The sequence below is a fragment of the Tiliqua scincoides genome, chromosome 1, assembly GCF_035046505.1.
Source record: "Tiliqua scincoides isolate rTilSci1 chromosome 1, rTilSci1.hap2, whole genome shotgun sequence".
NCBI lineage: Eukaryota > Metazoa > Chordata > Lepidosauria > Squamata > Scincidae > Tiliqua > Tiliqua scincoides.
The window spans coordinates 217,016,439-217,027,837 of NC_089821.1; positions in this window are offsets into that span (position 1 = coordinate 217,016,439).

The following is an 11,399-nucleotide window of genomic DNA, read 5'->3' on the forward strand; positions in this document are numbered from 1 at the left end:
CTGTAGCAGAGAAAATGAACATCATGTGCATAGATCCACACACTTGGAATGCATAACTAGAGGGTCCCTTTGTCTTTGTTGCCCTCCTTATTCTGGGTTGAGGCATGATTTCAGTGTGGACAAAACTAGAGGAAGTGCTTCAGTTTCATCTTCCTTTTAAAGACTAAGGGCGCAATCCTAACCCCTTTTGTCAGTGCTTTCCAGCACTGGCATAGCGGCGCCAATGGGACATGTGCTGCATCCTGCAGTTGGGTGTCACTCATGGAGGCCTCCTCAAAGTAAGAGAATGTTTGTTCCCTGACCTCAGAGCTGCACTGCCCTTATGTCAGTGCTGGAAAGCACTGACATAAGGGGTTAGGATTGCGCCCTAAGAGCCTACCACATTCATATGGTATGTGGAGGAAGTTGTCTAACACAGTTCATAGCAGGATTCTGGACTACCGAGGAGCATAAAGAATTGGCTGGAATCCCTCAGTGTAATGGGCAAGTAGTAAAACAACATTGCTTTTTTTAAAAGGGCAAACGTAGTGAGTTGGCAAGCAAAGGAAATTGGAGCTCTACCAAATAGTGCTAAATAAAAGCATAATTCAGCCAAACGGAGGCACTTTTAAGTCTCATTGAATGGGAAAGATTTAAACACTGGCTTTTCTCTCCAATTGAACTTGGACTTAAAAGTAATTCACTGGCGCCTAGATTGTGCCCCAAAGAAATAGTTGTCATCATGTATTATTGGGATATTTGGTTTTCTTCTTCTTCTTTTTTTTTTTTTGCCAGTGGCTCTCAATCCACTGGTAGTAATGGGGACAAACTATTCAGCACCCATCATTCATTCCTGGTAACACAGGAGTACACAGGCAGTTCCTGTTCCGATGAATGCACAATTTGTTTTTATCTATAAAACCTGTCACACACAGAATAGCTGCCTGTGTCTTCATGTTCATTTAAGGATGGGCTTATTCTCTAGTTTCTAAGGTTTGCTGGGCATAGAATTGTCATCGTAGCCTGTCTCCACCACCCACGCAGATCTGTGTTCGGTTTGAAAGCATACAAATGGATTTGAGATGCAGGCTGAAGCAAATTTGTCAGGAGCAGACATATCATAATGGTCAAAGATGAGACAGACTGTGATGAATAGGGAACATCTTTCACCTCAGGGTTCTCTAGTTTTGAAACAGCTGCCCTCTCCAAGGTGAGAAACAAACAGCTTACTCAATACAGAAGTATCTGAGGCTGTGATAGTGAGCCTGGATTCAGTACCCACCTGGCTGTCACAGACTCAAAAGGGCACATGAAACCTGACCAAAATGAAATGATAAGTAAAACAAACAAGAGAAAGCTATAATTGCAGTTGAGTACATCTAAGTGATCTGGCTGGAGCGCTGAAAGCTTCCAGCCAGAAAAAGCCAATATCCCCATCAGAGCTGGTGGTGCCCATCTATGAGGCCAAATGGCCACCTCAAGCAACTGAATGATAGAGGGCATCCATCTCTTGTCTGACTACTGTATTTTTCTCCACTGCTCCTCCTCCTCCTCCCACTCCCTAGATGGGAAAAGGAAGAGAGGGACAGGTAGGAAGAGGAAATGTGGGTGGAGGGGGGAATACTGAGTGAGAACATTGGAGAGTGGGAAGAACAAAGGTTAGCACAACATTGGCTAAGGTGGAGCAGCAACTGGCACATGGCCTCAGGCATAAAGAGGTTGTCAGCCAGTCCTGCCAATGGGGTGGTCACTTCAGGCAACAGGCTTCAGGGGGTGCTGAGTGCTGCCTCCCCAGATGCCATGGGTGCACCTCAACAGCCACATAATAATAATAATAATAAAACTTTATTTTTATCCCGCCCTTCTCCCAAAAAGGGACCCAGGGCAGCTAACAACATATAAAACAAATTAAAACATAATTTCACAGATAAAAACATATTAAAAAACACATTAGCAGAACCCATAAAAACAGTAGTCAGAAGAGTCAGAATAAAAGAGCATAAAACAGCAGTTCTTAGAGGAATCGGGCCTGTAAAAAAGCAACTAAAAGATATATAAAAGATGTTAAAAAGGCCAGAACGTCAGAAGGCTTGGTTAAACAACAAGGTCTTCAGGCCTCGCCGAAAGGACTCAAGAGAGGGAGCCATTCTCAAGTCAAGGGGAAGGGAGTTCCACAACGTTGGTGCCACTACTGAGAAGGCCCTATTTCTTGCCGCCGCCCCACGTACCTCCTTAGGCGGCGGCACTTGTAAAAAGGCCTTCTCTGATGACCTGAGAGGACGAGCCAGATTGTATGGGAGTAGGCGATCTCTAAGATAACCTGGCCCAGAGCAGTATAGGGCTTTAAAGGTCAAAACCAGCACCTTGAATTGGGCCCGGAAACGAATGGGCAGCCAATGTAGCCTCCGGAGAAGCGGGCTGACAGAGTCAAACCGCCTAGCTCCAGTGACCACACGGGCCGCCGCATTCTGCACTAATTGCAGTTTCCGAACCGTCTTCAGGGGCAGCCCCACATAAAGCGCGTTACAATAATCTAACCTCGATGTCACCGTAGCATGGATCACCGTGGCCAGGTCTGCACGATCCAAGTACGGACGCAGCTGGCGCACCAGCCGAAGCTGAGCAAAGGCCCCCCTAGCCACAGCCGCCACCTGGGAATCCAGGAGCAGCTGCGAGTCCGGGTGGACCCCCAAGCTGCGGACCTGCTCCTTCAGAGGGAGTGCAACCCCATTCAGAGCAAGCTGATAATCCATGGCCTCCTCACATACCCACCTGACCATCTCCAGCATCAAGCTGCTGCACCTCTCTCCCTGCCCCTCCTTCTTTCTCCCCATAGGGGCACTCCTCATGAATATTGACCGCCCACTGTCTCATCTGCAACTTCAGCAAGTCCTCTATACTTTCTTCCTCCTGGAAGAGGAAATGGATGTGATGAGAATAACAGGGAGATGCTCTTCCTGACAGCAGGAGAACAGTAAGGAACTGCAGTGGTGACCACATGGAATAAGCTAAAGTAATGTAAATAAATATCTTGCTTTAATAACTGATATTATTCATGTGTCACTTTTTCCTCATTGACTTTTTATGAGCCCTCCCTCATCCAGACTCTCTGAGGAATTGCAAGCTGTGAATCAGCCCATGTCAGCAGGGGGTGGAATCTTCAGCCTACTCAGTTCTGTAAGTTTTGCCTAATAAAAGACATAACTTTTGGCCCAATCCTCCTCTTCCCCCCACTGCCATTGCAGCTGTGTTGTCAGATCACGTGCTGCATTCTGCAGTGGTGATGTGTGGCAGTCTTGAAGGTCTCCTCTGGGTGAGGCCTGGACAGGTTGCTGGTGCAAGTCCACATGGATCCAGGTCAGGGGGATCGGGTCCAGGAAAGGGGTTTTGATTTGATGGGCACCACTGCCACAAAACTCACCCCCTCCCCAGACCTGATCAGCCCCTGTTGCTGCCCTATTCTGTCCCCCTGCGCCATTCCACCCTCTTGCCCCATTCCACCCTCTTGCCCCATTCCACTTCTGGTGGGCCTTCCCTGATCTGTTGCCATGCACGAGGCCACTCCAACCTCTTCATCAGCATTCCAGCAATATCTGGCTTCACACACTGCTGAAGAGGCTTTTGTGACTGCCTTAGCTCAGTAGGATTGTTTGCTTTTTCTCCTTTTGCATCAAAAAGGTTTCACTCTACAGATTACCAAAATATTACACCAACATTTCATGACAAGAGCCAATGTTTGACTATCGGGCTGCACAAAATGCTTGAAAGTGCTTTAGGCCCAGATACGTAAGAGAAAATGAAAACCTTGGTTGGGACTAAAAAGTTGATCCCTGGATTTCAAGCTCTTCTTTCCAGGCTTTATGTTTACTGTGGCCACATGTTCATGATGGCCCCAACAAATGACAGTGAAAGCAAATGATATCCATGCCTTTTTTTCTGACATAAAGAAAAAAGGTTATGAGTCCAAGGGCGCAATCCTACCCTGTGCTGGAACAGGCAAGCCAAGAGGCTTGTGCTGTATCCAGCGCAGGATAGGGGCCAACAGTGGCTCAGCTAGAGGCAAGGGGAAGCTTTGCCCCTTACCCCTGAGAAAGGCGGCCTTTCCCCTATGGGTCACCTCTTGAGGTGGCACAAGTCTGAGGAGAGCAGAGCGACTTGAAGCCACTCTGTTCTTTCCGGGAACAGGGGTTGGAATCCAGCATAAGCACTGGATTCCAGCCCTGCTTCCCGCTCTCCACCCGCCCCAGGGCCACCCACCACCTGCCCTCCCCCTGCCCAGGAACGCCTCCCTCCTGCCTCCTCCCCGCCCACCCCAGAGGCTTGTGTCAACCCAAGCAGGCTGACGCAAGCCTCAGCGAGGAAACCAGCATGGAGACTTAGCCTCTGCAGACTGGAGCTCCTCTGAGCATCGGCCTGGCTTCCTCTTGAGGAGGTGCAAACATGCCTTACAGCATGTTTGTGACCCTCCTGGGCCAGTGCAAGGGACTTGCACTGGCCCATGGGCGATTGTGCCCCAAGTGTAGGAAGTTAGTAAGCAACCTTGTTCGAGCTTGGATGTTCCAGCAAATGTTTCCTTATTTCAAGGAGGCCTCCAGGACCTGAAATTCTCCCCATGGGAGGCAGTGTGCACCCTATTCATGTGGCTGCATCGAGGGAGGGGGGAGATTTAAGTTGGATCTTTCCAACTTATTTAATTTCACATTTTTTTTACCACCCTTCCTCCAAAGAGCTCAGGGTGGTTTACACAGCTGCTCCTCTGCTTTTGTCCTCACAACAACCCTGTGAGGTAGGCAAGGCTGAGAGAAAGTAACTGGCCCAAGGTCACCCAGGAAGCTTCATGGCTGAGAGGGGATTCGAACCTGGATCTTCCAGGTCTACGTCCACCTCCCAAACCACTACACCATCCTGGCTCTCTGTCATATGACTTCTAAGTCATATGTTGAAGAATAGCAAATCCTTCCTCCCAAGATTGAATAGACAGTAATCTCTAAACAGCTCATTTTTGAAGCTAGCTGCTGCTCATTTTCCTTGCATTTTTAATGATGCTGAAATGGATATATGATTAACGCTGACCCTGACACTCCAGTTCAGGCTCCAGCAATCTGACAGATGAATTTAACACTTAGGAAGTTGTTGGTTGTTCTGTGTGAGCATTTTCTTTTGCCATTCTTTGTTTTCTCTGTTTCTAGCTCCAAGGGCTCCCCAAAGACTACCAGAAGTTTTCAACGTTAGCTTGCCACTTATGCAACTATTTTCACAGAAGAATTCTTCACAGTTACACTTGCAAAAATGGATGGGACAGTGGAAGCAACCACAAAAAGGGGCAATCCGTTTACTTATAGGGCTTGATCCTAGGGGTGGGTGGCCTTGCAAGTGGATGTGGAACAAGGCACAAGTTGCCATTCTGGCCTAATGTGGATAAAATATTACTCAGGTATTATGTATTAACTGAACAGGCAGAACATTGTGAGTCAGCTAAGAGCTGTCATCATCGGCATCCAAAGTCTCAATGTTCTGCAATTTTGTTCATGCTCTGAGAGAAACATAAAAGGTTACCCAAAAGAAAACAAAAAAAGAGGGTTGAGCCTCCATTTGCCTGAAGATAAGATCCGAAGGTCGCCAGTTCGAGGCCGGCACCGTGCGACCTTGAAGCAGCTGACAAGCTGAGCCGAGCTATTCCATCTGCTCTGAGCATGGGTGGATGGAGGCCAGAATGTGAAACCAGATCAGAAAGAAACATCTGAATGTTGTGGTTTCTTGAAAGACAGAAACCTTCTTTCAAATTGTAAAAATCCCTACGGGGATTTTAATTGCCTGCCTATGTAAATTGCCTTGAATAAAGTCTAAGGAGAAATCTGAGGACCAAGAACGGCGGTATAGAAATACCTGTATTATTATTATTATTATATTATTATTTTCTCTAGGACTGCTCAGCATCAGGCCGAGACCTTCTAGCACATGAGACAGCATAACAAATGCTGCCCCCTTGTCTGATGATGTGCCAGCCTCTGCTCCTTCCACTCCCTAAACTAAAAAAGGGGAGGCAGATGGAAGAGGAGAGTGCTGTGGGATAGCATCTCTACTCTCCTCTCCTCCACACTTCCTACCCAATCCAGGGAGCGGGGGGAGCAGCAGCAGCAGGGGAGATGAAAAGACAGATGGAAGTGGGCACCTCTGTACCAATCTGCTGCCTGAAATAGCCACTTCATGGTTTGACAAACCCTCCTCCCAGCTTCTATAGCTTCAGGCCTAATTCAGATGACGACTCTGCGGGCCCAATCCTATCCAACTTTTCAGCACCGGTGCTGCTGCAATGCAGCTCCTAGGCGAGGGAACAAATGTTCCCTTACCTTGTGGAGGACTCCATAACTACCCTCCCACCACAGGATGCAGTGCATACCCCATTGGCATGGCTACACCAGGGCTGGAAAGCTGGATAGGACTGGGCCCTGAGATGCTTGGCTTCCTTTGTTAATGGATCATCCTGTGACCATTATTTACAGATATACCCTTTGTACTCAAGGAAGTGAAAATATTGCACTTTTATGGTGACGGTCAAATATACTACTATCAAAGAATAAGGATGCTTTGGTTGTTAAAATGCTGCTGATGTTGGTAGCAGTTGGATTAGCAGAAGGATGTTTCCAAACGGAGCCAGAAGCTAGATTTCAAGGCAGCCTGCAGCAATCTGAGGAGTTTGTTTTCAGCTTTGGAGGAGGAGACGAAGATTGATAGCAAAAATGGGGAAGACAAAACAGCTGCAGCCTTCTAAGAACAGGATCCAGGAAGACATGACATGATGATTACTTATGAACTGATTAAAAAGAGCAGGGGGGAGTACAATCTGCAAGAAAGGATCAGATGGCAAATGCAAATGCAAAACAAAAAAAAATTCTAAGTACACATTCTCAAAAGGAAGTAAAACAATCATTATGCCTTCCCGATATCCCTCACTTGTGGGTTTAGCACAGCTGGAAATTAATATGGATGCTCTGGTAGCACTAACTGCGTTTTTACTCATAGTGTAAGGAAACTCCCCAGAATTTCGAGCGTTTGAACCCATTCAGGCCCCCGTTTAGGCCTAGCTGTGAGCATAAGCAGGGTGCTTTGGCCAAAGTAGGCCCTATACTTAGCTGCTTGGGTCAACAAGATATTTTAGAAGATGCCCCCTGAATGCCCCTTTGTGTCTGTGTTAAAAAGGAAGTGGTGTTGCAGACACAAGCTTTGACCGCAAGAAGTTGTTCTGTAGAACCTTTGCAGTTAAAAAAAAAACAAACAGGAAACAGCTAACTGCAACAGACAGGTGGTTAGAAGAGAAAAGGGACTTTTGCCAGCCTGCTATTAGCCAATGCAGGGAGGGGAGAGATAGGACCTTTACAGTAAGAAAGATTTCACATATTTTTAAAGTGCCTCATATGGCAGAGCATGCAGCGTGGAATTTGAGTAGTGGGATGTGTAGGCAGGGACAAAAGCCTCATGTGATATGCTGTTTGCCAATCAAGAACGTATCCAAGGCTCTGCAATTTGCATTTTGCCAATCAGAAATCTGACCAATGCTTTACAATGAAGATTTGTTCTGCATATCAACTCACACCCCGGTGTCACAGATTTTGAAAGCTATTCCTCTGTGACCATCAGCCGGCTGAGAATAAAAGCTTGTTTTTCTTGAAACCTCCTGGTGTCCACTTCCGTCCTTGCCTGAACCTGCAATAATAGTGTTAGACAGTGAAATCTCCACATACATAATGGTTCAAAAATATGCTCTGAGGTTATATCATGGCCACCTTGGGTCCTCTTAGGGGGAGAGAGACAGGGTGGGTAGAAAGAAAGAAAGAAAGAAAGAAAGAAAGAAAGAAAGAAAGAAAGAAAGAAAGAAAGAAAGAAAGAAAGAAATCTGTACTAGAGACCTAAACAGATTTAAGTTATTTTCCTCTCATTGGGTAACCCTGGCACCTGCAACTCTGGGCATGGGGTGCCACCTCTCACCAAACAAGCATTCCTTATTTTATCTGAGTGAAACCATGACAATTAAACTGCTATAAAATAAGCATACTTTGAAGTGTAGCTATATCCTAACTGAGCCATGGTAGCATTCATACGGTCCAGCCAATGACATAAAGGCACATGATGCTGCTGAAGCTCTGTGCATTGGCTTTCAATAGACATTATTTCCTTATTGTGAATAGCACATGGGGGACCACACAGTCTAGATCAGAACAGTGGTGTGAAAAATTATTATGGAAAGGGTATGGCCAGCTGCCCTTCTGCCATTGTTTTATGCTACAATTTTATGTTCCCCATGTCTAATTTTTTTTAAAAGCTAAAGGAGAAGTACAAAGCACATTTAAGTGGCAGTTGTCTTATATTTGGGGGAAGTGAAAATACTTGTTCCTGTTCTTCCCAGCAGGGCATTTTTTCTAGTGAGTATTTGTCAGGGCCACTTTTGAGTCTTTTTTTGACTGTGAGCCTTTTGTGGGGACACTGGAAAGAGGTCTATAAATATTTTTAATAATAATAATGTTGTTGATGATGAGGATTAGAATTTTGCTACAAAAAAAGTAATGGAAAGGGTTAAAGGAGACCCAGAGAGAAGTAAGTGAATTTGTGAGAAAAGAAAACACATGCGGCTGCCTTATCAATTATTGCCCATATGAACTGGTTAGATGATAGTTATAAATGTAACAAGGCTTCAGAAGAAAGGTTGAAAAGGAAGAGTTTGCCCAAGATTGAAAAAGAAACAACAATAGGATAAATGACTGGCTAAATCAGTATCATGAAAAGATATTCTTGCTAAACTTCTTGTACCCAAACCTAATGGATTTGGCTGTTGTACAAAAGCTTTATTTGTATGAAGTAATGTCATCGCTGAATTCTTGGGAAGACATTATTTCCATTTTGCTGTTGTTTTACTGAGTCGAAAAACAAATGAGACTTTTTTTCTTTTCATTTTGTGCTCTATGTCTCTTCTCTGTTTTCAATGAATATCGCTCTGAGTTTTCTTTCACCGTTTTCTTCACCATATTATTATTATTATTGTTTTCTTCAACCAATGCTCAGAGAATTTCTGAGCTCTCTCTTAAAATTGACATCCACAAAGCTTTTGTACAACCACCAGATCTATTAGGATTGTGTACAAGTAGTTCAGTGGGAGTATTTTTTTCCTCAGTTGTATTCTTTGAAATTCTGAAAGCCTTGCATTGCTATTGCAAGAGTAAATTTTATAGACTCCTAACAATGGGGATCATGTTTCCCTTGATGCTACATTCATTATTTTTCAAGCAATTTCCCTGTAATTTTACTTCTTAGTCTCATCTTGCTGTTGTTTGTTTTATGTTCCTGTTGGTGTTCTTTTTTCCCTCAGTGAAGAAAAATAGTTCAAAAATGAGATGCTGCTTTTTCTTGCTTGGTGTGTGTGGGACATCTCCCATTCCGAGGATGGTGCTGTCTGCCACTCAGAATGCAGTCCGTTCATTATGCCAAGAACAGTCTCAGGACTCGCATAATACCCTATGTAGCAATTATGCAGGAACTTCTTGGAGCATATGCAAATACAAAGTCCACAGCATGTAAACATAGCTTTTGAATGATGAAACAATAACTTGAATGGACTTTTTCCACTGCTGTACGAAACGGTGCCTGTTGACTTGTGGGATGCTAAAATAGGAAGCATGGTGTTCTATGCATCCTCATTTATAGATGTCATTTAGTTTAACCTGTAGGGTGTCTGACAAATCTGCCTGACTTCTGTGCATTTGTACTGTAAGCATCAATGCTGAAAGTCGAATGGGGAACCTCAGTTGTATCTGTGAGGAATGAAAGATTATATATTGCCAGAGAAAGTTGATGGGCAATTTTCTATCTTCTTAAAGTAGGATTAAGACAACATTGTCTTAGGGCCAAACTATATATTCTGTTAAATGCATGGTTTAGCTGTTGGGAGGGGACTGGAGTATTTAACCCTTTTCCCCCACTTTCTGATCCTGACACGACAGTTCCCCCCCCCCTCCTCAGTTGTTGCTAACTTTAGTAGAGAAGCTCCCATCAGAACCCTTTATAAAGCAAAAACAGCAGAAGCAAAATGCTGGTTTTGACATTAAAAGTGCCATGTGGTGGCTACTTGAAGTGGCTCCTTGTTTGAAAACGGGGCTACATGAGAAATGCAAGAAAGAAGGGTATAGCCCCCAGGATGCACATTTATTATTTGCACATTCAACATAAATGCATTGCTCAGGTAAAAGTTGTCATCTCTTCAGCAAATGGGAGATCCTCCCAGCACAGTACTGTCTGCAGTGGGATCTTACTATCAGCCCTTCGTCTTCTGTGTTTTGGTGGAGCATAGAAGTGTGGAGAGGAGAAACAGCATGTCAGAAGCAGCCAGGCAGAAGCCTCTTGGATTCCACAATTTTCAGGGTCAGAGATATGTCCCCTGGGCCAACCCACAGGGGACGTCTCCACCAGTGGGTTGGCCCCAAAGGGAGGCAACACCAAAAAGGCATATCTCCTTTGGGTTGTCCTTTCAAGTAGCCAAGAGCGTGAGGTCCCCCATCCCTATCCCATTAGTATCATTCCCAGTGAGACAGTGGGTGGGTTTCTGGAAATGGGGTGGATTGGGTCAGTTCAGAGGCTTTGTTAGTGCCATGCCTAAGTGAGGGATAGGCCTGGTACAGATCAGGAAACTGCCTTATCCTTGCCCTGGAGAGTTGGTGGGTAGGTCTGTTATGTCATTGGTTGCTTCCCCCACCCTCCAGAGTCTGTTTGCTGTTATTTGGGAGGAGCATGTTTCTGGGTGGTTTTGGGGTTGAGTGTGCTTGCTTTAGGAAGCAGATGGAGTACAGATGGGTGGAGAGGGAGTGGAATGGGATGGAGACCAGGGCAGGGAAGAGGTGGATTGAGGCTGGGAAGGGGACTGTGGCAGTAGTGCCACTTATCCTCCTGCCCAGCCTTGATCTGCCTTTCTGGGTCTACTTAAGACATGCACCAGATACATTGCTGGCACAGGTCAGAGTAGATACATTTGGGTAGTATAGGGTTACTCCTGGGCAGGGAAACAAATGTTCCTTGACCCAAAGGAGATCTCGAATATGCCCCCCCCCCGCCAAATTTAGCACATGTTCCAGTGGCATGGCTGCATCAGTAGGGGAATTTTTTATAGGATCTGGCTCTGATTCACTTTACAGGATTGTTGTAAGGACAACAGTATAGCAATACATGTGAAGTACTTTGCTCACTCAGAAACCACTACCTAAATTTTAAGTATTATTATTGTGGATACTTACCAAGGATACGGCTTATAATTGTTTTAGGTAAGCAAAGGCAGGAGCCTTTTAGCACTTCAACGACTACATAATACAATACACTGACTAGAAAGAGCTATGGAGGGTGCTGTTATGATGCCCGCCCACCCTCAAATTCAATTGCTT